This window comes from Falco biarmicus, chromosome 4 (assembly GCF_023638135.1).
Source record: "Falco biarmicus isolate bFalBia1 chromosome 4, bFalBia1.pri, whole genome shotgun sequence".
NCBI lineage: Eukaryota > Metazoa > Chordata > Aves > Falconiformes > Falconidae > Falco > Falco biarmicus.
In genome coordinates this window covers 14678450-14706256 of record NC_079291.1, presented here as the reverse complement: position 1 = coordinate 14706256, position 27807 = coordinate 14678450, and the positions used below count along the sequence as shown (strand labels likewise).

The following is a 27807-nucleotide window of genomic DNA, read 5'->3' as shown; positions in this document are numbered from 1 at the left end:
TCCTGCACACATTTTACAGCAGATTACAATGCCTCCTCTAAAGCTTTTTAGCCTCTTTAACTTTCAAGTAAGTCACAGTGTCCCTGCTGATTTGTCCTGGGGAGAAAAGATTTGGAGAAGACAGCAGGTTTTTTTAGAAATACTAAAATAAAGGACCCACTCAAAAGAGAAATAAGAGCATTTTCGCCTTATTTTAAAATACTTTAATGTTGACCTGCATTTGAAAGCTGTATTCTGCAAAAGCGGTCCATGAGCCCAGACTAATGAAAGACTATGACAGCACTAGCATTAAATTGTTAAAATGAAACACTTCCCTTATTACCTCTAAAATAAAGCCTGCCTGAAATGAAACTTCACACTTAAAGGATATTAGTTGTATACATTTTAAAGAAGCAGGAATGGCTGAGGCCATTCCTCTCTTTCTGTGCCATAAAGACCGCTATGACCTTATTGCTAAATAGCCTTAAATGCTAAGGACATTATTTATGTTCTATAACATTGCCATGGAGTTGAGTTGCATTTTGATGTGCTTTTGGCAGAGGGGAATACTGTGATTTTAAAATTCTGCCTTACTAGAAAGTGTGAAAGCTAGACAGACACTCTTGGTTTAATAGCGTTAAAATTTGAATGAGTATGATAAAGCCCCTGTCTTTTTTTTAGTGCAGCAGCGTGTTTGCCTTAATCAAGTAGCACCATAAGAGCAACAGATAGACCCATTAAAATGTTTACAAGTGGTTTTCAGTACACTACTTCTCACCTGCAGCACCCAAATAATCATTTTTTAGCCTTGTCCTGAGAAAAAAAAGTACACCAGCTGTGCTGGGGAGTGGGGACATGAACCACCTCTCATTTTTCGTGATGATCGAAAAAGATCACGTGAAAGATGCCACTCACGCATGATGACTAGTATTCACTACTCAGTACAGAGGAGGCTGTTTAGTGACTGATTTACCACTTTATAATTTTTTTTTTCTCCTAAAATTTGTGAGGTTTTACTTGGTCTAAAAGGCAATATAAAGCTTCTGCAATAAATTTTCTCTAAAAGGTAGTATCAACTTCATGTTCATGAGCTTAACCTCTACTCATAATGCAAGAACTTCAAGGAAGCATTTTATAGTGTTTTTTCATTTTTCCATGAACTTCCTTTCTCCCACAAGAAGAACTTGTAACTTACTGAGTTACAGACTAGTTTCTGTAAGTCAGGAGGTGCTTCTGGAAATTGAAGTTACATTTTTTTAAATGTCAGAGTGAATACACAGTCACTTAAGGTTTCCTTGCTGTTGTCTTGCATAGTAAGCTGAAGACTCCTTTTCAGCTTTCCACTCCTATTTTACCACATCTTCCATAGCTTTGTGCCGATAGCCAGGACAGTAAATTCTTCGAGGCCCTCAATATGACTCCAAAATCAGAGCCACAAACCTCCATGTACATATTGCAAAATGTTAAGACAAGTTTCATGCCACCCTGCTAAAGCCTCTTACATTCACTCAAGGTGGAGGTGTTCCCTGGAGCCCTGGCTGGCAGCTAAGCCTCGAGGCCAATTCCTCACCCCTTGTGCATAACCTTTTCCATCTTTCTACCAGAACAATGGGAATCATGCTGTAGGTTAAATGACACTATCTATCAGCTCCCTGCAACACCACTGATTCTGTCGATGCTCCATAACATGTTAAGATACTGGAAATCTGACTTTATGACCCTTAGGTACACAATGACAGCAAAATAATCGCAGAGCAATATCTTTAAATATAAATTCTATACTTCCTTTTGACAGGAAAAGGTGCTCCTTCAAAAACTCATTTATAACTCATTACCATATCCCCAGCTTTACCACTGTATTTACTAGTAGCAGATTCATGGATGGCTGCAATTTTCATTACAAACTCCAGGGTTTCCAGACTTAGTTGAGATGTTCCCCATGGTTCTTACTTTGTAAAACACGGAATAATAAAAAGGATCTAGTAGCAGACCACTGAAGTAATGTCCATCGTAAAAAAGGTCTCATTAAACAGCTGCTTAATACTCTTGAATGGGCATCAGCACTACTCAGCCCTTTAGTGCAGACATTCAACAGCAATTTCTCAGACAACTGATCATCAGCTAACAACTGATCAAACTCAGTAGAAACCAAATAAAAGAGTTGCTGAAAATAACTTCTATCGGGGGTGGGGGGTGGGGGGGGTGGGGGAAGGCTTCGAAATTTTTTGCCCGCTGCTGTGTCAATGCCCTAGTGTGTGACATCCAACCTCAGGTCACCCAAAATCTGCACTCAGCAATTGGCTACATTCACTCAGGAAGGGAGCTGCTTTACAATTCCTGGACCTTTTTACTTTTGTGGATGTGACAATTTCTTTAAATTAAGTAATGAAAATTTAAAAAGCCGAAGAAATCCATCTCTGAAATACAGGACTATCCACAGATCAGAACTGCTGCTCTGTGGGAGACTCTAAAATGCAATGTAACCACATCAAACTGAAGAAATATTAGAAGTGTAAATTTTCAGTGGAAAAGCAACATCAATGCTAAGTTTTCATAGTTTCGAAGCACTCTCAAGGCTCCTTGAACTGCTTGGAGGCTCAGCAATGAGTGAAGAGATGGAGAGACTGGGAGCCAGAAGAGTGCCTGCTGAGCTATGGCAGAGCTAAGACACTAGTAGACAGGTCCTCTCCAAAGCAGACGTACTTAGCCACGCTGCTGGGCTGGAGGCAAAGGCATGCTGCAGTTAAATATTCTTGTCCTTAACTGTGATGTTCCCTGGCAGGCAGGTGACCGGTGCTGTAGGACCAACATCCTTGGAGCCCTGCTCCTCCTGGGGAGCTGCACATCCATCACCCTCCAGCTGCACTGGCACCCTGTTACGCATCAGTGGCTGGGAAACGCCAGCTAATCCAGATTATGCTGTCTCAGGCACACCGGCTGTCATAGCCCCCCCGACAAGGGCTCTCTCCCTGTCCCAGCCTCACACAAATACAAAGCTCAGGGCCCTTCCTCCTTTTCCCAGGCACTGAGTGGCCTCAGCCAGGCGCCCAGAGAAACTAGGACGATTTAGCCTGCCACTTCTTATTTACTTATTTTGGAGTAAAATTGCTTCAAACTCAGCATCCTGAAATACTCTTTCTCTGCCAACAGCAATATGTGCTTTTTCCTCTGGGCTGATGTTTTAGAGCTTGTAATGTACTGCTTGTTATAAATTGCTGAATTAAAGTATTTCAGTTCCTTTCAGTTTCAGTGAAATCAAACATACTACCAGGTTCAAGAACACAACTTCACCTTCATTCCCTTCAGGATGAATACTTATTATAGCACATGAGCACCACTCACATGAATGTTGTGCCAATGCTCAGCTCCCTAAAAATCAGATTTAAAGAAAAATATATATCCTGAGATGGTTCGGCCCCCTGAAGCCCTGAACAGGAACTTAGGCCAAGCCCATGTCATTCTAAGAGGGGACTTATATTTCCCTGATTGTTTTGCATATATCCCCTGCCTGGGAAAGGCAGTTGTTCACACCACAAGAACAACAGCTCCTAATCATTTAGCCTAGCAGGCCACTGTTAACTCTTTGTGACACTTCCTTCCCAAGCTTCAAGTTGAATTCCTATTTATTTTTTTCTTAATGCCATTCTGCAGATCACCCATCACTTAAGAAGCGCTGCTCCAGAAAATTTCTTCCTCCAATTACAGCAGAGGGCTGCACCCATATTACACCGTGACACGTGAAAGCACGGCTCATTACGGGAAAGGCTGCAGCAGTGCGCGACGTGTGCTACGCTCAGTGGGCAGCAAAATCCAAGGAACAGCAGGGGAGAGGCCCTCTCAAGCTAAAGCACCTACCCTAAAATGAAAACTGTCCAATCCAGTGAAAACACCATCTGTCTTTCCCGCAAGTGCAACAAAACAACTGTCCATGTCCCTCAGAGTGAAATCGTGACCTTCCTGCGCCAGCAGAAATGAACCCAGCTCGGTAATTGCATTGCAGTCTACAGTATGTTAATTATTCAGAGAGCTCAACCACCAGTATTGTACTATATAAGGCATTTCCTAAAAATACACATCCTCCCGACCATTCACTGAGAAATTCACTGCCCCAGTTTGGGCTTTTAAATTCCAACACAGAACATACAAGAAATAACAACTTAAGGTTAGCACAGAGAAAAAGAAGATTTTTGATTTGTTTACAGAAGACAGCTGTATGTGCAAACCCTCAAATTTGCTTACTCTGTCTCCTTTACCTTTGAAATCAGCAGTCAGGAAGTTAGATGTGGGAGGGAGAGAGAACAGGTTTTATACAGAGAACCTAGATATACTTTCTGAATGGAAGAAAGATCAAAACTTGTAACAAGTTCCCCTAATCCTGATGATTAAGGGAAGTACTAACGGGTCTGCCATCTGGGCCCTTTAAACCAAGCCTCAGTGACTTTCCAAAGGGAGATGACAAGGATTGCCCACTGCATCGTGCGCCAACGTGCAAGAATCACTCACTGCATTATGCAGCAGGCCACGGTAAGTGACTGCTGGCTCATAAAAATAAGATCATGAGCCATACTAGTTCAAATAAAATGTTCACCTAGCCTCTTACTCTGTCTCCGTCTATCAGCAGATGCGAAGGAAGAGATGACAGGAAAGATGCAAGTGTGGAGTGACCCTGCCTTTGGCACTCTCTGCACCTGCCAGCTCAGGACACCATGTTTGACATTACAACTGACCACCCTCGAAAGACACTCATTGATGGACTAATCTTCCACAAATTTGGCTATACCTTACCTAAATAGAGGCATACTTTTGGCCTCCTCCAAGCTCTCTGATGATAGTCTGCAGCTACATGCCACACAGAGATGCATCACCTTTCTTCATTTTGATGTCTAACTCCTATTCCTCTGGATGCCTTACGCATGCCCTAACATGGGACGCTGCAGTAGAGGAATGTATCACTGGCATGCAAAACTGGAAAAAAAGCTTTAGTGAAAATACAGGCATCATAGAATGGCTGAGGAAACCGAGTAGGTTTCAAAATGAAGTCAAAGTCCACTCAGAATCACATTTCCCTCTACTGGGCAACTTTTCAAAGCCTGCTAACAAACAAAAAATGTCTTAGATATATAATACGCAGAATCCACTAAAACCCCTTTCTCCAATTCACACACATTTCTCTGTGCCATGGGTTTGTGACCCTTACTTCCAGTGGTAGCTTGATCATCAAATCTACACTAAAATAAAACACGACATTGCTCATCTTTAAACATGTAATTGAATTATTGGTCAGTAATCAGCATGTAAAAATCAGGAGTAAAACATCTGCCTTTAACAGTCTTTTTGAAAACAAGAATGGAAAAGATACAGGTACCCCTGTCAAGAAAACACCAGATCTAACCCATGCTTTATTTAAAAAAAAAAAAAGAAAAAAAAAAAAAAGAAGAAGTTGTAATTTGTAATCCTTATACTAGTAAAGCAACTCTCCTTGGAGATCACATCTAGCCTGCAGATAGTAGTTTGTGTATATTTGCTGACAGACATTACATGCAAAGATTAAACGCTGGCCACATGCTGTGACAAAAACTTGTTGGGTATGGATTGTGTTTGCTCAATGGTATATTGTGATTTTCCAGAACTGATGAGTTCAGCTGAAGTCAAGTCCATGAGATACAGGAGGTCTAGACCTGAGGTGAACACACCTGTAAACTCCACTATGTACCTTTGATGGTTCCCGAAACCCAGTCAGAGCATTTATGTCCTCAAACTCTCCCTGAGAAATGCCAGACCTGACATACCACCTTCAGCTCTGATTTACAGCCTTTTGGCATTTATACCTACCCATGCTACCACCTAAGAACAGATTTTCACCCACCCAGCACCATGTGTGCACTCCTCCACCACTACACCCTCCTCCCTCCTCTTCGGCAGTCATCTGCATAACTAACATCCTTTTCCTATGAAGCTATTTGAGTCTTCCAATTACGTTTCCCCAGAATGAAAGAGGTTCCTTCCACAGAGGCTTACTGCAACAAGACACCTGCTTTTAATTTAAGATTTCTGCAAAGAATAAGACTTGAACAAATGGTGGCTGAACGTAGGTCAGGTTCAGTGGTTTTTGCACATCGTCCCAAGTTAATCTTCTCACATGAAAATGGTCAGGCTAAAAACATCTTCTGGCTTAACCTGGGCACAAGAGTCATCACTCTGGTTTGTGAATGAAGGCTGTGAGTGCGACTTTGGTGAGGATCATTTTCAGGTCTGTTCCCCACAGTGGATAAGTGTTCTGCAGCAGGTGAGGAAAACACTGAAACAGTACCAGGTATACCTGGAGATACGGTTTGATTCTCCAGTAGGAAAACACATCTAAAAGTAGAACATGTCAGCATTTAACTGAGCTATACTGCCTTGTATTTCTGCCGTGAGACTGTATGTCAGGAACCCCTGGCTCACAAATGAATGCATACTTGGCATATTAACCTGACCTGCTGCCCCCAGGAAGCATGTTGTGTTTTGGGATAACTCAAGTGAAAACAGGGGTTTTGCAGCAGTTATAAAAGTTAATTTTTAAAAAGAAAAGGGTTTTCAAACCCAGTGCTCCACTGTAATTTAGCTGACTATAAACACCAGACATGAAATCATGATCGTGGAGAGTTAATGGCAGTTAAAGCCATGACATAAGAGGGGCAAGACCTCTCTTCAGGCATGTACCAGCAGTAAAAAACGTGAGAAGCTGTATCCAACACAGCTCCTGACATCTCTCAGCAAGAGCTAATAAGCTTTTGCCAGAACAACATGTTTATAGGGATGTTTGCATGTCTTACAGCCATTAGTGAATATTCTTTCTCTATCTTCTCTTTTCAAAGTAAGCATCAGTTGACTGATGCTTATTTATTCAGAGCTGACTTCTGAACCTAAAAGTTCAAAAGGCTGCATTGCAGGGGAGCTTGCAGAGAGCTTGCAGTACAAGTTACTGCTGCTTTCAAGCCACTTTGGCAGAGCCTTAGTCCATGAAAGAAAAGGGATCACATAGGTGTTCCCCTTGCCACCACACATGATGAGCAGTACCTAGATCACTCCCAGCAGATACACAGCTAGCCTGTTCTTAGTGACTGCTGATGCTGCAGAGCTCTCCCAGCCACCCCCTTTCCACTTCAGTATTTTCTTATCCTAATGCTGAAAGTTTTTAACATTTAAGCCATATCTTGTTTCTATTTAAACTAGATAGTTTAAGATGTTTGCTCTTCTTTTCTTTTTTTTTTTTTAAGGCTGAAGAATCCTGTTTCATCCCAGATCATCTTTTTTAGCCATCTGATCATTCCCACTGTTTTTTTGCTGGGACCAGGTGCAAAAGACCCAAATGGTCTATAGCATTGCTTAAATACAGATCCCAGAACTGGTAATTTGAGGCTTTCCCAGTACTCTTTCAAGAAAAGTCAAATGTAACTGTCGGGATACGACTTAGCACAGTGCAGACCCTATGGATGAGATCCCAATGACAGCACCAGATATGCCATACCGATACTGAATCTGGGCTACGCAATGCTGTGAGCCACCCATCTGTCAAAGTCGTGGTTAGACTCGCAGTGTAGAAACTGCCAACTCTTTAAAAAGAAAGATCCTGTTGAACAAAGTGAAGGGTATTTTTACTCCACCTTTTCTTTTAAACTGACAATTGCATGGATGCCACTTTCACAAATGAGTTTTAAAGTGTATCTCCTCACTAGACGGCAGATACACTAATGGGTTAAAATGCCACTTTTGTGGGAGAAATCCAGGCACTCAGCTGTTACACCTTCTTATCAATCAGCAAATAATGCTCCCAGATAAGAAACCCAGGAAACCTATCATTCACAAGATGCCTTAGGTCCTATCTGTACCACTGCCACTCCACTTGCACAAAAACCCGACCTCTCTTCATTTTACTCCCGCTTTCATTTCTAGGTCGGTGTGTAACAAGCCCCAGATGCTACTGCAGCCACCGTGGATTATTAAGTGCATAAAACCAGTCTGTAGTCATCACCAGTAGTGTAAATGGAGGCCAAGAACTTGTGCCCTTCTTTTCTCAGCCCTGCTAGGTGTTTCATTCAGTGCCTGGAAATCACTTCCCCACCACACTGTCATGTATTTTCCTCTTAAATATTTCATTAAAATGCATATCTTTACGCAGCTGATTAATACTACCTGTTAACACAGACAAAAATTAAATAAGCAGCCACTGGATATTTGAAACCAAAAGGAAACGAGTCCAAATGCCTCTGTAAAAGCTGCAACACTCGGGTATTGCTGAAATAGAACATTCTACATGTTCACTTCAAAGTGCTTTTTATGAGGATATTTTAAATTACAGGACACATTCATGACATTTGTATATGATCTATAGGATTTACTTTGTGACATGAAAATCATAAATATACAAATAAAAATATTACCACTGAAACAAACTGTTTGCCCTTAAGAAAAAGGAAATACTTTACTTCATCTAGATCTCTTCTTCCCCAGAAATGTAATTTCATGTAAAATTTTGCATTTTTTTTTTCTTCTATCTTAATTTACAGTAAAATACATTTTCAGTATCTCAGTATTTTTCAAAGGAAAGACATTCCATATCCTGGTCATCTGGTACTAGACAGTTTTTCAGGCAAATCATAAGAATTAATCGATACTGCATCATTAGTAAATTTATGACACTCACATGCACACAACATGCTGAAGCAAAATACAAATAAACATGAATCAAAGCAAGTTATTATAGCTACACTGAACACGAATACATTGTCTTTTACTGTCATATTTGTTTTGCTTGCTACAATACATCAATGCAATTTTTATTTCAGATTTCTGAAGGAAGACAGGCAAAAAGAACAAAAATCCACACTGACAGTGCCTCAAAATGAATACATCCTGCTGCTTTTCTTAAGAAACAACAGAAAGAGATATTCATAAATTCTCAATTGGAGAGGCATTTATTTCCTGCTGTGTGCTGTTACTACGAATTTATCCTTTGCAGCTACCCACCAAAGTGAAAGAAAATTCATACAGAAACCTCATGGAAATAAACTTCAGAAGGCAGAAAGCAACACCAAAACACTCTCACGAACGTTTGGTCATTGACCTTTGTGTTCATGTTAATGAAAAGAAAGTATTTACAGTCAAAATACAACAGAACATAAAGGGCTACAAATAAATGCATCGTTCACCCACGAAACATGTTTTCCGTTACTGCAGCAGGTATCAAATGAAACAACAGAACATAAGCCACTTTGATTAGTTATTCAAATTACCTAAGTGAAGGCTTTTCTTTCTGCAAACTTCATTTTTAATCCACAGATTCTTGAAAAACAGCTGAACAACAAAAAAAAGTAAGGTCGATGAAGCATACAAATTTTCACAAAAGAGATAAAAACGCCGCTCCATCAGAAAAAAATACCAGAGGATAAACCATGCAAATTAATTCTGTAATCCTGATTAGAAAAATACGCAGAGCTTTTAATATAGAGCTCAAGAACACCAAAAAGACAACAATCCTTTGCTTTAAGATCTGTTTCTGTTCTTATATTGCGAGAAAACTGTGAGCAAACAGCTGTGAAATGCCAGAAAAGATGAGAAGATTCATCACCACGTACAATCAGAGAGAAAACTGGGCTCATTTCAAGATTATTTAAAAAAGAAAGGAGGAAAAAATTTTCAAAAAAGCTAAAAACCTTAGAACCTTGCTGGGGAGCAAAGATACATGATTTCAGTTCCTGTCTTTTGTACTAATTATCTCCCTCTGCAAACCCAACTTCTGCTGAAGTAGGCTGCGCAGTTTTCTTCTGGGAGCTGTGCACACAGTGACCCCACCACCCCTTTCTGAGATGACACGTATTTGTAGCTTTGCAACTCCACCAGCCACAGAACAGCTTAAGAAACACATTGTTCAGCTGGAGGCATGACAACTCCAAAACCAAGTCCCATGCAAGTCCCTAGCTGGGAGGTGTAAGGAACGGATTTCCTTGCCACCCACCCACCCGCCGCAGTAGAAGGAGGAGCGAGGCAGGGTGATGATGTGCTCCCCAGATAGCAAACCACCCGGACACAGTTCAGATGTTTATCCAGCAGTTTACGCAAGATTTCCTTGAATTAGAGTGGAAAATGGGCTAGATGGGGATAGCTCGCCAGACCCAGAAGGTGGGCTCAGTCAACCACTGCACCTCAGCAGCTCTTCCCAGCACAGACCAAGGGCACATAAGGACTGTGTGAGGGTATCTGATGCTGTGCAACAGTACTCTGTTGCTGCTGTGTGCAAGTGAGCATCCCAAGCATACCACGCCTGTCTCCTAAAGTTCCTTACCATTCTATTTCTGCTTTTGCAGAAAATGAGCCTTCTGTATGTTGTGCTACTTATGAATGGAGCTCTCTTTGATTAAGGGCACATTTTCTTTTGTTTTCTTCTTTTTTTAATAATTTGTTTTTTTCAAACCAACTAGCTGCTGCATTTAAAATGGTTGGGTTTTCCCTGTTGCACAGGAAATATTTTTAGTTGGAAGCTTTATTGTGCAAGCTGTCCAGCAGTCTGACAAAAGCTAAATTCCAGCTTATGCCTGAAAACCGTAGGAAAAATTCCAAAGCCTTTACAAATTATACAAATGAGACTTTAATCCCAGCTGGCCTCACTAACAGGGGCTCTACATCTGGGCACACATACAAATGTACTTTTCATATGGATTTTCAGCTATTTGAATAATGAAAAATGGAAAAAAAGCACCCTCTATTTTTGTAAATACTTGTATCGCAATAATAAAGCCAAACAGTCCTGCAAGCACAGATTAGCCAGACTGTCAAGAGAAATACAGCTGTTCCTCAAAACCGGTCCTGCTCAGAGCTTTTGGGTAAAACTGATCTGATGTCCAGAGAAGGATTCAGTTCTTTAACAAGAAGAAAGCTTCAAAGCCATGCAATCCTCCTGCCTTGTCCAGGGCAAGCTTATTCTCATCTGTACAAGGCAGGGGGTATCCTCACAGGGCTACCCAGTTGTGATAAGATGCGTGTTTGCGTGATACCATTAAGTTTGAACAAGAGCAATCAAAGAAAATATGGAAGGAACTAGAGGAAACAGTCTATGAATGTGAGGGGTGACAACAGGAAGAACTGCAAAGCTACCTGGTCATGCACATGGAGATGATAGTGTGCAATGGGTCTTCGAGTCCCTTAGTGCTGGCTGGCAACTGCTGGCAGTGAGCAGAGTGCAAACATCACAGCTCTTCTCAGATAGATCCACAATGCTCATTTGAGAAGAGCTCCTACTTCTCTCAGAAAAGAAATGCATGCCAAGGATTTTTGAATTCCTGTTAAACTGGGAGGAAAATACGGTAGCCAAATGATGGATGTTACTTGCCTGAGATGTCTCCTCCTGCCCTGCTTTAATTACATGAGGTATCACTACCACAGCTTTTTATGTTTAGTTAAGCAAACCCACAGAGGCAATTGTCTAAGAATAAGGAAATCAAGTTCTATCTAAAGTTTTTCCAACTGTGCTGCTTAGGCCCTCGGTCAATAAAGGGATTTAATGCAGATCCACTGCATACAAACACTCTTGTAATTTCACTTGACAGTGGCAGAGAAGGTCCCATTGCAAAAACAGGAGGCATCTTTACTCAGGTACTCAGGCATCCCTCCCATGTGTCGAGACCACAGTGAGACAGGGCCAACAGAAGCTATTTGTCATTTCTGAGACATTGCTTACTCTCACCTCTCATCCAAGGGCAGGGAATTAAGGTCTCCTCTCAAGCATAACTCCTCCCATAAAGAGAAACTGGATGGCATTTTGGGGAAGCAATCCTAGCTGCTAGGATTTCCAGCTGAGCAGGCTGGTTGTACCGTGAACTGCTGGCTGCTAATATGGCTCGTGGTGCAGGCTGCCAAACGGCTGCTGAGTCCCAGTGGATTGGAGACAGAGGGGGGCATGTGTATCTGCCTGCCCTTCTGTGCATCTGATGTGGATGCCTTAAAGAACAAATTAAAATGTTCTTTCTCTCTGCACATACACAGTACTTTTGTCAGAGGGGTGTAACTAACTCTCATGCTGCTCCTGCCCCTTTTTCTTGCTATTCTTTTCTCTCTATTCTTAATTTTCCTTTGGCAAACATGGAGATGGGGTAAATGATTCTCTTGCATTGTTGAAGACAAATTTGGGGAGTACTGGGACAGGCAGGAAGAAGGCAGTGCATCAAGAACATCTTCACTGTTTGTGCTGCTCCATTAATGTACTGACCTCCTTTCAGGTGGTCAAACTACACGAATCACCAGTCCTTGTCCAGCAGATCCAGGGATATGAAAAAGCCTATTATATATAATGGTAAAATGATGAAATTTCATTTAAAAATGCTCTCATTTTCTTCAGAAGTTCGTTTTTGAAAAGGAGTAGAGACCCCAGGGGTAGAAACAGCAGGGAAGGAGAGAAACCGGAAAAAAAAAAATCAGACACCCCCTCCCCGACTTGAGTTCCAACATGGAAAAAAAATAATAAAATAATTCTTCACTCCCAGTCCCCAAAAGCAAGAGGTTGTACCAATATAAATCATTAAGAGTATCTACTTACTTTCAGCATAGCAAGGAAAACAATAAAAGGATCTACGTTCATGGACATGACTCCTAGGATGAATCATACCCTGAATAATGACAGGTTAGTACTGCTGCTTTAAAGTATCTGGGTTTTATACATGTAATCCATCTACAATATTAGTTAAATAAGACAACCTGAGATGATAATATTAAAGACTCCACAACTGCAACAATGGGATTACTTACTGAGAGTACCTAAAATAAAATCACAGGTAGCAAAAAGAGATTTTCCAGAAAAAGTCCAGAAACAGAGTTAAAAGTAAGAATTTCTTTAATAAATAGTAACAGAAGTAATTTTCAGATCAGAGTCAACTTCCAAATCCTGTGATACAACCTATGATCCAACCCCTAATTTTTTGAGAGATTAACTCTTCAAGGGGCAAAGTGCCATAACTCTATAGTAAGTGAAGCAGCTAATAAAACTATTTTACATATATCCTATTTCATGCTTCATTATTATACAGACTTTTAATACTCTTTACAGTCAGTAAGTATACGACATATATCACAGTTATTTAAAACTTTCTAGGTCATTGACAATAATGCCATTATCTTAAAGCATTTAAGGTCTTTGAAAGGAAGCTGACTAAAATCTCAGCAAGTAAATAAAAGAAATGGCCAAATAGCCTTTAAATCCATTTTATGAGGGAAAAACTGAGGCACCAAAATACTTGCTTCCATGTGCTTTGGAAATCTAGCATGTTGAGAAAGGAATTCCGTTATTTGACTCTAAAGCCTTTGTTTTCAACTCAAGTTGACCCCTCTCCCCTTCCGAGGCATTAAACATTTGTCTTAAAGCTGTTTTTATAGCTGCAATTTTTTCAAATTAAATATTTTACATTAAATACTTGTGTTGAAAAGAAAAGGAAGCCAACACTCTCAAAATCTTTATGCATGAAGTACTGTGAGCAAGATCAAAGGGTTGAATAAGGCGGTGTGACAATGCATGCAATCCTCTTCGAAATCCACCAAACAAGCAGCATATCTGAACTTGGAAACAGCCTGCAAGCCAAGGATTTTGCAGATTGTTTTGGTAAGATATACAGGAAGAATCATAAATGGCTGAATACATGACGACAGATGCAAATCTTGAAAAGTGATCATCTGCATTAAGCCTATTGAGCACCGCTTCCACTACAACAGCTAAGGTGCTTTGCTCAGAAATGCGCCACAGAAATAAGACATTCACATTTCACAACCAACGAGCCACAAACACACACCATGTATCTCAGCCAGCTTCTGTCATACAAATCCCTTTGTGCAAGCCTGCACTCCCTATGGCCTAAACACTGGCTTTATTCTCAGAGGATGTGGGGTGACACAGCTATTACAACAGCTAAGGTGCTTTGCTCAGAAATGCATCACAGAAATAAGACATTCACATTTCACAACCAACGAGCCACAAACACACACCATGTATCTCAGCCAGCTTCTGCCATACAAATCCCTTTGTGCAAGCCTCCACTCTCTATGGCCCAAACACTGCCTTTATTCTCAGAGGATCTGGGATGACACAGGAACCTACATGCCCATACCTACAGGCTTCTTCAGTTTCTCATGCTGCCTCATTGAGAAAGACCATCATTGCTCAAGAGTGCAATTATCAACAGGGCAACATCTTTTAGAAATATTTTTGGCCAGTTTGATAAAAAATGCTCCATATTTACTGAGACATCACAGTAGCAGGAGTCAGGTTAGCCTAGCTGAATGCTTTTAGTTATATTGCCCGTGTTTTATAAACAAGATCATCACTCCAAGTTTGGGCTTACTGAAAGTGACTGAAACCTAGGCTAATTGACAGGTCCATACAGTAGGAGACTGCAGAAGAAAAGGGAATTGCTTCCTCCCCTGATGTCACCCCTCAGATCCACTGTCACCTCCGAATCCATCTGTAGCATGTTATTTTGGGTAAAAGCTTTCATAACAGTCTTCAATCTTGTTAGAGAACAAAACATGCAAAATTGCTGTATATCCTTGTCAGCCAGATACATCTGCCACTGTGCCAGTAAAAACTCACTTAGAAAATTGACATCAGGGCTCTGATTTAACTTTCACATTAACACACAAGTTCAGGACAAATCAGCCACTGTATGCCATTCATCAATACACAGGGCTATGAGAATAGCAAGACCACCAAGAAAAAGCAGGTGATGGCGCAAGCACTATTATATCGAGCCGTACAGCACAGAAAGGGACTGGAATATCCACCTGCACTCCAGTCAAACTCCTTCAGATGCCCGTATGTATGCCACAAGGCACAGGGAGGGAGCACACAGCCACACATCACAACACATGTGCATTTGTTGTGCAGTACCATAGGATTGCAGTAGGTCTACATATGCTGCTTTGGAGCTATAGAAGTCTCGCATTCAAGACTCCTCTGCTTGCCAAGTCAAACTACTACAGTCATGACCACTCAGTTGGGTTATGTCCAAATTACCCATCACTCAGGGTCTGCACTTACTGGTTACTTTGCACAATGATGAAGCTTAATTGGTAGAGGACCATGTTTCTTCATGGGGACCATCATTTCTGTTCACCAAACCTCTGACAGCAAGGCAGCAATATGTTGCTGCCTTTGGAATTGAGTCACTTCAGTAGGAGGACAGAGAGGATGAAGAGAATATTGAAAGCTTTTTTCAACATTAAGTCTTCAAGCACATCATAGCCCAATTTGTAAGGATGCCAGCCACTCCTTTTGGCAGACTGTATGATGTCTTGTATTCTGCAGCCAATTTGTTGACTCTAATTAGTAATTTGGGAAGAGAGTAAGAAGAAAAGAGGAATAAAAAAATAAAGAGTGCACCATGCCAATTACTACAGTGGGATACACACTCTTTCATTATTATTACTATGTTTTTTTAATGTAGCTGAACATAGGTTGCATCCAGCTGTTTCTTCAAACCAGCCATAGGTGTGAGTAGCTCCATATGACATTCGACTCTGGCTGGGTAAATACCTGGTCTCTTTTCTGTGTAAATGTCACTCGTGACTTCCTGGGTGGGCTCCAATGGGCAACCTAGTACGTGAAACCAGGTGTCAAGGAACACCTTCCCCCCCCCCCCCCCTTCTTTTTTATTTACTATCTCTTACACTTCATGTTTCAACTTAAAAACAAAAACCTGGGCCTCTCAAAATTATTCAGTTGCAAAAAGCACTAGGAGAGCGCTACCATGCATAAGCCAGCTATTCATTGTGGCTTAAAACACATATCAAATCCAAGTTTAGCAAGTTTCATGGTATTTGGTTTGCTCCTCTAAAAAATCCTTATACTGTAGGACTTTCCAGCTTTTTTCTAGCAACAAATGAAACAAACTGTTAATGTTAACACACTACATAAGCATGAAAGATACTCACACAGCCATGATATTTTCTCACATGAACCACCAGATTCATGTCACTATGTCTTCTGACATGAACCACCAAAGTATTTACACCAAATAGCTCCAGGATCCCATGGATTTTGCCAAAACAATCTTTTAAAGTAAAAAATTAAAAGGCAAAAGAGAAAAGACTGTGATGATCAAGCAAAGAAAACACAAGTGCATCTGTATATTTTTTTCCATTGTACCCAGGCCTCCTTCAGGTATCTTCAGGCAAAAAGTCCCAGCAGTAGGTGTAATCTTTCCTGGGGTTTGCTACACACTAGCCATAAGCCCTTCCTTTGCAAACAGATCTTTTGGGCTTTTTTGACAAATTTCTCCTACTTGGAGAAATTATTTTTTCTCACAGCTGGAAAACTGATAGTTCCATCACCTCTCTTCAGCTAGATGCATGGACTCGCACTGCCTGCAGATGGCCTGTTTTGGCTGAAAGGGAAGAAGCCAAAGTCATGTAAGGTCCTCAGCTGGCTTTTACTTCAACGAAACGAACCTTCAGTTTGCGGCTATGACTCTCCCCTGATGCTTTCCCCAAGCCCTGCCCACTTGGGCTCAGGAATTTCACTGCAGGAGCGGCAGCCAGCTCCCTGCTCTCTCACAGTTCCATGGATGCTCCTGCCTCTCTTTGAGTCTTCAGATGCAAGCTCTGGGTACCACTTCCCATCATGGGCTATGGCTACGAGCCATGGTATCAAGGAAAAGCAGCCTCTCTTCTGTATGGATCACAGGTAGCACGTGCCTCATATGAGATAATGCAAAAGGAAGTCTTCTTTCTGATGTTTTTTGAAAGACATTTTCCAACCTCTGTTCCCTTTACAGATGATGGGGGTGTGGGGTGACAATCACAAAAGTATGAATCAGTGCACCTAAGACACTTTGGTATGAACATTGCTTCCAAAAGAGTTTCTGATCCACTTTACCATGGTCAATACTGACATCTACACTTTCCCCAATGTCCTTCAAACCCTTCTTCTTTGCTCTCTTCACTTTCTAATGCCACACTACCCTGACACATGCAAAAATACAAATGGAATAACTCTCCCTTCTTCCACCACTGCCTTTCCTCTTTTGTCAAAACTCATGGGTTTTATTTTTGGGAAAGACCACTGCTATCACAGCTTTTGTTGGTGGCTGAGTACAGAGCACTTCAGTGGCACAAGTGGCTATAAGACGCACACCCATGCTGAAGCAATTTTACAGAATTTCTTTCTCAACAAAATCAAGTATACCTTAAATAGCTGCCTTTAACAGAAAAGGAGAATGAGCTGAAAACTTGCAATGGCTTTGGTGAAAATTGCCATTATAATGTCACAAAGAGCCATAAGAGTGCTTACACGGCACTGATGAGCATGTTAAAAACCACAGAGAATGGAAAAGTAATAAGAAGTTTAATTACGCTCTTTATAGTAACATTTCAAATTAGTATTTTGAAAATATTGTACATTCCTAGTGAGAGATAACATTTGATTTTGAAACACTAACTCAGGACAGTTAGCCATGAATATCTGGCTGCTAAGTCATTTGTATCTCTTCCAAGAAGAAAGAGTTCCCGAGGGGCACGATATTTATATCAAAACATTCAAATTTACATGAACACAGTAGGATTAGATACAGAACACTCGCAAATCTCGAGCAATTAAAAAGACTATAAAATCAGTGTGCAGAATTTCTCTCTTTTCTCCTAAATTTTACCTTCACTCTTTCCTCATAATTCTGTTAGGGCAACAGCTCACTGGCATGTGGTGGCACTTCTGCTAGGCACAGGCTAGCACATCCACTGGCCACGGCAGCTGCACCCCTTGGGCCAGCTCACAGATTTTTGGCATGCCCAGCAGGTGTTTGGCAGTGGCTGACTGGCGTACAGCAACTAGGCAGCGATCAGACGGTCTCTCTAAACAGGCAGACTCCTCATTTTGGCCATCAAGTCTAGAGTCGAGTCCAATATGTGCAACAGCTCTCACTAAGCCTGCCAGCCAAACAGGTTACAAACACTGCAAGAGCTGTGGTCTGGTGGTGGGTAGAAGATAGGGAGCACAAGGCAGTATTGGAGGTATAAACATAGGGAAGAGTGATAGATGCAACCCAAACTGGCTTGCTTTTCCTTGTTGTGCATTCCTGCTCTAAAAGATTTATGGCAAACCAAGCTGTACGTTTTTACTATTTGTCAGTGTCACCACAAGCTACTGCAATGTATCAGAGCTATTGCAATAGACAGGTATATAGCAAGAATCCCTTCCCCTAGGGAGAAAGCACAGCAAGTGCCACTAATAATCACCTAGGTCTTGGAAATTTTGCATGCCTCTATGTGCCTGTTCTAAAAGCTCTGGTGCTATGTAGAAAACCTTAGCTTTACTTTGGAGACAACAAAAAAAATGGGTTCACTGTGAAAACAAGAAACAAATCTAAAAGTTTTCACTTGATGGGTAAAGAAATCCACTTTGAGAGATCTGCATTATTTTCTGCACATTCTGGGATTTCCTTAAAGGCCTGACTCATGTTAATGCTTCCACGTGGACCTAGTTCCAGTCCTGACAGCAAGACTAACATGCTGTCACTGATGGGCAGGTGTTATGGTAAAACTATAATACAGCTTCTGGAGATGAAGTGTCAGAGGAGTGAGAAAAGTGGTTTGGATTCACCTGTGCTCCACTTCCTCCATCCTCTCACCATCCTTGTTCTAGTTATTTTGCAGTCCAGCTCAGAAAGGGGTGCCAAAACCCCCCAAATCCTCCCTCAAAACAAAATGCCCATTGGAAGTCTTATTTCTGTGCATTACACCCACTATGCCAAATTCACATCAACACTTTAGCCCACCAACACCCCAAGCCTACCAAACCCTAGTATAATTAAATGCCGCCTCCCACCTTGGCTTCAACAGCTGATCCTTCTGTGTCTGCCTGGCTCTTGCTTTGCATTTACTGATACTCTCCTTACCTATCAAATTTCAAAGAAAATTAAAAAATGCAAAGATTACCTGATTACACAAAGTCTTCTCCACTTAAGGACCCACTTACATATTTCCAACTAAGACTTAAGGTCTCGGACACTCGTCAGCAGCTTGCTGTTGACACTTGGTATGCTGGCATGAGAGTTAACTGAGGGTGGCCAAGAAAACCAGCCACCTACTGCCCACATCAGACTGCCTAAAGCGCCTGCTGGAACAGAATGCCCCCCACTGTCAGTATGTTGGTAGCGATCTTGAGAAATGCAGGAAAAAAAAAATCATCTAGTCCATGTAGCAAAGAACAAAATAAATTTTATTTAAGTGTAGTTCAGCAGTGTTCCAAGTGGTCAGGAAAGCTGAAAGGGTAAAAAGCCACTGAAACTTCTTCCTCATTCTTTTGAGAGAAAAGGGGATTGACTGCACTTGGTATAGCACTGAATTGGCCAACTGTAACATATCTGAGACATTATGCAATTTGCACATTTATGTGGATTAAGGTATTTCAGTAGAATCAGTGTCTTTGCAAAGCTCTTTACATATATGAAAGTTACATATAGGTTTGTCCTCTTCATTCTATATTAACATCTTTGTTAGCGCTGCCACTTTCAAATTTGTCTTGGTGTTATTATGATCAGAACTGGATTCCTGGAACTGCACAATATTCGCTGCAAGAAGATGCTGCCGTAGGTGTAAAATTTGCTTAGACTTTTATTGGAGTCTTTGATGAGTAATAATGCACAGAAAGCTGTTGCGTAGGAAGGGGAAAATGACCACCAAATCACAAATTCCAAAGGCTGCCAGTAATGCAAGTCCCAGAGAGGGGCTTTCTCCAGAAAACATGTTGAAATCTATGTTGGGTGGCAGCAACTACTCAGAAAGGCAATGGAGGTACATGGCTATTATTACTTGTTATAGTAGTTTCAGTAACTCAGAAAAAAGGTTGATGGTTATCCTTAGCTTTCAGTACAAGATCTAATGAATTCTTTATCATTTAGCACATCACTTTATTTTTACAATGAGAAACATCCATTTACAAAGTCTCCACTAACAGTAATGCTATTTTTAACCTTGGAAGATAGGTGACATGAACACTGGTGTTTGATGATGACTTCTCTATTTCAAATGAAGTTGCCTTTGTACCAAAGTGATGATGCTTATATTCTTTCTTAGTCTCAGGTGCACCAATTCTCCTCCCTTTTAGCCTCAGGTTTGCCCATTCTTCTCTTTTGCTCCCCCTTTCTTTTTTACAACCACTAGACCTGAGTTCCTCTGAGGACTGTAGTTACCTGCCATCCCAATATGGAACGAGCTGCCACCTGAGTACCTGGACTCCTCACTGCATGAAACAAATCAGCCCAGGGCCTGCAGAAGCCGTGACATCTCTGACTTCAGGAAAACACACCCACTAGGCATGGTTGATGCAAAGCCCCTGGAAGCTCAGGATCACTGATGCTCAGGCACCCTCAGTGCTGCTGATGGACCAGCCATCCCAAACCAAGGCAAAACACCAGCAGGTTTGCAAATTCCACCAGGAAAAAAACAGAAGTGCCCCAGTGGATATTTGCTGCCCCTTACCAAACACTCCCCAGACCTGGAGCACCACACAGAGACAACACAAACAACAGGTTCTTCCTTTTTACTTTGCTCATGCTGTCCATTGAGCAGGCATAACTTAAGCGAGTGTTATTTCAGATATAAAATCTGGTGGCTCAGCATGGCCAGCAGGCTTTCAGCTATAGTACTTAAACATTGATACTGTTGTTTGTGCAGGACTTCCTGCAGAAACAAAAAATATGAACATATACATGCACAGAGCATAGAGGTAAATTTTGCAATACAGGACAGCAGGCAGAAACTGAATTCTCCAAGAGCCAGAGTTCCTATAAAGTAATGAGAGGAGGAATTCTAAGTTACAAATGCTGCTGCACTGAGTACGGTGTAGTACAGCACGGGTACAGTGCCTAATTTCTAGGCAAAGCATCAGATAAATCAACTGCATGCTTTCTTGAGCCTCCAGGACATACAAAGTCCTTCAGTAGCATCAACAGAACCAGTCCCAAATGGCCTGGTTGTTTAGGACCCACACTTAAATCCTACAGAAATACTTAAAGGACAGAGATCTTAATAGGTAAAAAAATATTTGGGTTTAAATTCACCAGTGTCCTCAAGCCATGACGCACAAAAAGGGCCAAATTTTGGGGAAATGGACCCCAACTCTTCTGTAACTCCACTGACCAGAACCAGGGGGAAAAGGGTTTTCCATGAGATTAGAAACATCAGCAAAGGTGGGAAACCCACCCTGACAGGGCCACTTTAATCTCAGTTTCTTAACTTGTACATTGACATGCACAAGTACATTTGTTCTAATGTTGCTGATGTAATAGATTTGTAAGTGTGCGATCATGAAGCTGAAAGGGGGATGGAGATACTGCTCACATCCACACACCTGTGCCAAACGGGACAACACATCATTAACTACAGCAGAATCGCAGGTCGTTATTACACAGGGAGAAGGAAACCCACGTTCCTTCCATCTATTACTCCTTCCTCCATCTATTACAGGGTAATCCAGCATTTGCCAAAGAAAGTGTCCCAGCAGGTGCTAACAGAGGAAAGCAGCAGAGAAGCTTGTACCCATGTGTGACCCTCTGGCTTGCAAACATTATGTCACCTCCATGGGAACCTGGCCAAATCATTCACCAGCTCTGTATTACTGCTGGCGTGGCAGGGGAAGGAAGGGGTAGACAAGCAAATCCACTAAAAATGAGTCAAACAGAATCTTTATCAAATGACTCAGAATAACAAGGTGAGTAACAGGGATTATGCAAGTACAGACACTGTTGCATGAGGCCATTCGTATGACTTGTGTTCCCCAGTGACGCAAGAAGCAAATGAACTGAGGACTATTGACAATGTATGATACTTATCTTGCTGCCTGCAATACAATTTAGAGGATGCTTCCAGAGGTAAGCTGAACCAGAGATAAAAAGTGACATGAGACAGCTGGGAAAGAAAGAGAAACAGACTAAGTTGATTATTTTTTTTTTGCACTTTTCCCCCCCAGAGAAACGGAAACAAACTGATTGCTAAAGGCTTATCAAATGGGGCTCATCCTTCTAGTGCCAGTGCTTATTCCCCTGGAGAAGCAGAGACGTTTTCTGCATGACTAAGGCTGTCTGGAAGCATAGCTCCTCAAAGCCACACATGCATCATCCAACACTATGGAGCATTTTTCTCCACTGGCCACACGTGGGCTGCCATCAGCATCAACTGAAACCCAGGCCAGTACTTTGCACAGACCCCAAGGTAACTACAGAAGCCTGAACTGCTATTATTCTCCTCACAGTCCAGCAGCTAAATGGGATGAAGTCCTAGGCTCTGTCACCAGGATTTAGGGGCTGTTTGACATCCCAGAACATCACTCAGTCTCTATGCCAGGAGAACACTAACACTGACAATGCCCAAGGCTTTTGCAGCGCTTTTTGATTTGCTGATCCAGCAGCTTGCTGTGCAAGTGTCCAAATCTTACCTCCATTTTACAGATGGGATAAAAGTGTGTTAAGCACAGAGAGGAGTGCTTCAGTGGTACTTAAAAATCTCTTGTGCATGGGGCACACAAGTGAAACAGTCATTCACTGGTCATGTTAAAAGAGCGAAGTCACCACAAACCCTCAGGATTTCAGTATGTCAGCTGTCTGACCACTTGCCTTGCCTTTCTCATGTCTGACAAAACCAGGTTCCTTCAAATTCAAAATCATTTATAGTCAAGTGACATGCACACTGAGTGACAAGAGATGAGGAACAAATGATGAACAGTTCAGATTAAAAGATGACCCACGTGACAGAGAGGCAATGCTGTCATCTTCCAACATGGAACAGAACAAGTCCTATGAAGAAGCATCCATCAGCATGCATCACTGGCATACCTAAAACCTGTGGTACCTACTTGACCTCTAGATAGAAACCTCTTCAGGAATGGATGGTGCTACTGTCACTGACCTCAATTCTCCACCAGATGCCAGAAAGGAAGTGAGGGTTTTAAGTGCACACATTCTCCCAGCTTTGCACAAACTCCTCTGTGGGACAATCCCAGGAAAAACTATGCTTTGACTGTAAGAATTCCAATGAACTCCATGTTACACTGGTAAAATACTGGTAGATTTAGTATTTTATAGTACAAGACAATACTAAAGGAATGCCTTAACCTTCCCCCCAAAGGTAACTTTTTTGATAAAGTTCATGAACACTTCTAGCCATTAGGGATCTCCTGGCCATTGTTAAAAGCCTACTTAAATAACTGCATTTTGTCTAGCTAAGCACCTCCTGTAACTTAAGCATTCTCAATCTCTTCATTGTACTCCAGGTAGCAGAAAGGAAACCTAAGATCCAATACACTATTTACTAAAACATTCTTCTCATCTGGCTTCATATATTTTGATTTAAATTCTTTTTCATAAAATGTTTGTGATTAATTTATTATTTCATGAGTCTAAACAGAGGACATATTGATTCCCTAAGCCACTCTTCCCCCAAAGAGATGTTACTTTTCATTAAGAAATTATGACAGCCAAAGTAGGGCAAAAGCTATAGCAGCAGCTTGACTGATACTGAAAAAGCAACAAGTATGCCAAGCTCATTAGAAGCATTATTGTAAGAAAGTAAAAAATAACTCTTTCTCTGGCCTAATGACAGAATCACGTTTGCTTATAAACTGCAAATCTTAGCGGCCATCCCTGACATGATCTTAAAAACAGCAACACTTCTCCCTCTCAAAAAACACCCACAGACTTACCAGACTGACTCAGCAGATGGAGTTTCTAGACTTTACCTTCTCTTTTAACTGGGGCTAATTAACACATCATCATCACCGCTTCTTTCTTCTTACATTAACTACATAAAAGGTTATGAAATATTGTGATACAAAGGCCACACAAATATCTGAAATGGAATCTGTATTCAATCCCACTTCTCTTTAAAAATCTTCTTACTGCGATTTGCTTTTGTAGCTAGTATGATTAGTAGCACGAAAATCTCAGCCTCAGCTTTCTCCCTAAAACTGCTTGTTTGCTACAGAATTTGCCTGAGATCTGTTCTACTGCTACCATAATGCTTCCAGTCTGGTTGATTTACTAAGCTACCATAACTCTGTGGATCAAGTAGGATCATTAGCTGTGCAATTTCTGAAGAATGCTAAATCTTGGAAACCAGGCAGAAGAACAGCAGAAATACCTCACCAGTTCCCGTGCATGTCTTAAAGTCAATCAACATGTTACAGGTTTCCCACACTGGATCTATTTAGGAGTTACCAATGGGTCTCCTGAACTCACAAGCCCTACATAGCAGGTCAGGGTTTCTTATGAATTACTGCACACCTAACAGCACTGTGAAACACCACAAGGATCTGTTCAAAAGCTCTTCCAAACTTCATGCAACTTCAGTGCATTTGAAGCAAGGTTCCAGATACAAAAGTGCAGGACTAGCTTTAAGCTCATTTGCTTCGCTTCATGTTTCCTTCATTCCTCACATTTAATCACTTCTGTGTCTCTTTAGAAAGATTTATTCTTAGGCATATTTAAAGGGTATTAACCTATGCTTCCAGAAAGCAAATGTGCTCATAAATTGTTTCACAGAACAAATGTTGTCAGCTACCGAGTTTTCCTTCTCTGAATTACACTGTAGAGTTCAGTGACCCCTGCAAGCATCCAGCAAAATTGGAAGCTGTTACTAAAGCAATTTTTGCAATCACTTCCTCTACCAAAGTGTTACCGAAAAAACCCCAACTACCAACCACCGAAAGCCCCAAGTTTCTCCTGAGCTATCACCAAGTAAAAGCACTGAAATCACACCACATTGACACAATACTACACAAAATCACAGAATACAAACACGTGTAGTAGACCCTTTCTCTTACCAACACTGGTGTATTGGTTCTTCTCCAACTCAAGAAAAAAGATTGCGATTCCACAAACCACATCCCAGAGCCTTTCAGAGTAAGGCATCAGATCACACTCACTCATGTTTGTCAGTATGATGAGCTCATATTCTGAGCTGAAATACCTATAGGCATTAATAATGAGAAAATCCATAGAAAAGCATATACTGGCATAGGAAATGTAGAAACAACCTTTACATAAGCTTTCCTTTGGACAAATTCTACTTTGTATTTGAAAGTATTGTTATATCATTCCCAGACTTCTGAAATGGTCACCTTACTTTTCAATTCAATTAGGATGAGTTTTTTAGGTAATACTTTTTAAAATGCAAAAAACCCAAAATATTCAGGTATTGAAAAAGAATAATTTATCAGTACTGTCAAGTGCTTTGGGGTTTCTCTGTTTGTTCAGTTTTTTTCTTACTGAACCTTTCCTCTTCTACCAATTCTTCTGATGCCCTATTTTTACCATGTTACTCCTATGCTATCAGAAAAGTGAGGAAGTGAAGATCTAAAATAAAATTGTTCACGAAAGGGCAAATGCCTTTCCAAATCTCCTTACACTCAGAAATCTTTGTTGCACAGTTTTCTGCAGTTAGGTTCTTGCTTTAAAAGCACAACTGCAATACCTTCTTCATAAAAGGTGTATACTGTTCAGTTGTTTTCACAACCATGTTTTGGAGGTAGGTGAAATAACATCACCATTTCCTACTATAGCTTCTCAGGTGTAACTTTGCTGTTGAAGATCTGCATTTAACCTTTCCAAACTTTTGTTTTCTCTCTCTCTTTTGTTTTTAAAAACCTTTGAGCAGAAGGTAAGTAAACTATAAGCCCTGATCAAATACTGTCACGAAAAATTCCTTGTGTTTTTTTCAGGGAAACAAAGGCCTTTCCAGTAGCCAACGACTGTTCAGAGACCTGTAACATTCGGCTGTCAGACACACTTCCCATCATGTGCTCCAGACTGGCTTCCTAGGAGACTAATGGACTTCAGTTGCTGTAGCCTTCCCTTTGAAACTCAAACCCTACTCATAAGCCCTAGCTATTTCAGACATACTGTTTTCAACCTCTTCTCAGGACCCAGCAGAATCACACATTTTTCTAGTCTCTGGATGAAGAGTTTGGGAAGTTTGCTAAAAATACAACTTTAGGAGGACTCAAACTCAATTGTTTCACACAGTCAGGTGCCCTTCTAGTGCATTTTGCTCCCATTGAGACTCCACTATTTTTCAAATACCTCAGTAGCTTGCATCAACATGATCGGGATCACCTTAACTATGTGCCCTTAGTAGGAACTAGATGGGACCCCAATGATAGACAGCAGCAGCAAATGGTGCATTAACCATTCAGGAGGCAACTGGAGACTTTGTCAGGTGCAGTGTAACTCAGTGACAGGCAGCACTGAGAAACACGAGTCTTGTCTTCCTGTACAATGTCATTTCTGAGCAGCTCCATTCAAGTATTGGCCAGACCAGACTGTATTTTGCAGGGTGACCGATCAGAACCAATGGGGCAGTGTGATGGGACCTGGGGTTTATGGCTGCAAAGGGAAAGATGAGATACTGAAAGGAATAATCTTAAATGCTCAGACAGATCACCAAGCTCTGAATTAATTCTGTCCAAATAATAATAATAAAAAAAAAAACCAAAACACCCCCACCTTCCTCCCCAAAAAACAAACAAACAAAAAAAACCCCCAAAACCCAAACAAAACCAACCCCCCAGAAAGCATTATAATCAATATTCTACAGAAAAACTCTGGCCAATGGGTAATAGAATCACAAAAAAGTTAAAGAAAACAAATGGGAATATAAAATTAGTCCCACATAGAGTTGGTATGCCTTCATTTAGAACACACAGTTCTGTTTTCATAGCTCCGGAGAAAGGAATCAGAATAGATAAATATGCATTGCCAATGTTATGAAAAGATCAAGATACATTTATGGGAATGTAATAAAATGTGCATATACACGTGCACAAAGAATACCTTCATACATACAGTTGATACAGATCAGAAACATTTAGAAACTGAAGAGATCTTAACTGGGTGTCTACAGCGATCCAAGTCACAGCAGGCCTATATAAAAGGGACAGCAAGAAGTGGACTAGCTCTTACTTTGCACTGAGGGATAATGAGAATTACTAAAGAGGAGAGTTATAGTATAGAGACAGTAGAATAAGCAAACTTTATCCTCTGAAAAAGCTAGGTAAATCCACTGAGATTATCTGTGAAACAGAATGGTAAACAAACATGTGTCAGACTGAAGATTTTTTTTGATGAAAAACGCAATTAACACATGGAAGGATTTTTTTTTTTCCTGCAAAGCATAAGCTGCAGCCAGAAGCTCATAAAAAGAGCTGCAGAGGTAACAAGAAGAACCATGCTTACACGAGATATTTGGACTCCAACAAGCCCACAGCCTGGAAACTATAGTGTTTCACAAGCTGAAGACCATTAGCTGGCAACAGTACCATAGGTTGAGTTTATTCATGTGGCGGTGCTTGGTCCTGGTCTCCTGGAGATGAGGGGATCCCAGGAAGCCTGGCTGGGGGCAGCAAGCTCCGCAGGGCAGTGCTGAACACCAGCAAGAGGGAGCAAGATGCCCTGTCAGAAGGCAGCAACCACTTGCCAGGATGTGGCTGGCTGCCTTTTACATCTCAAGCAAAGCAAGGGAATGGGAGATTTTTAGATAAGGCTAAAAAGCATTAAAAAAATGGATCCATTGCAGAGGTTAGTTTGTTCCTGACAGTGTGCACCGGCCCGAGGGCAGGGTAAGAACTGAGCACCACAGCTAAGAAGCAGCAGCAGGATTTAGTTTGCTTAAAAAAAAAAAAAAAGTATTTTTAAATTGGTTCTTTTTAGTTTTCTGCAGAGTTGGCACATTGACCAAATCCAAGCACTATAATAATATCAACTATCAGGTCTCAAGGGGAAACTTTTCATTTAGTTAAGTTGTAGACAATTAACAAATGACAGA

At 41.1% G+C, this 27807-nt stretch overlaps 1 protein-coding gene across 6 annotated transcripts in view; it reads right to left on the bottom strand.

The window, feature by feature from the left end:
• Nucleotides 1-27807, bottom strand: part of MYRIP (myosin VIIA and Rab interacting protein) — a 237312-nt gene that overhangs the window by 60688 nt on the left and 148817 nt on the right. Inside the window, exon 1 of one of the 6 annotated variants that reach the window (XM_056338717.1) lies at nt 9255-9944. The exons of the other annotated variants lie outside the window; for them this stretch is intronic. The gene's annotated coding sequence lies outside the window, so the exon portion shown is untranslated. Of the gene's footprint in view, nt 1-9254; nt 9945-27807 lie in introns of those variants that run through there. 6 annotated transcript variants of the gene reach the window in all.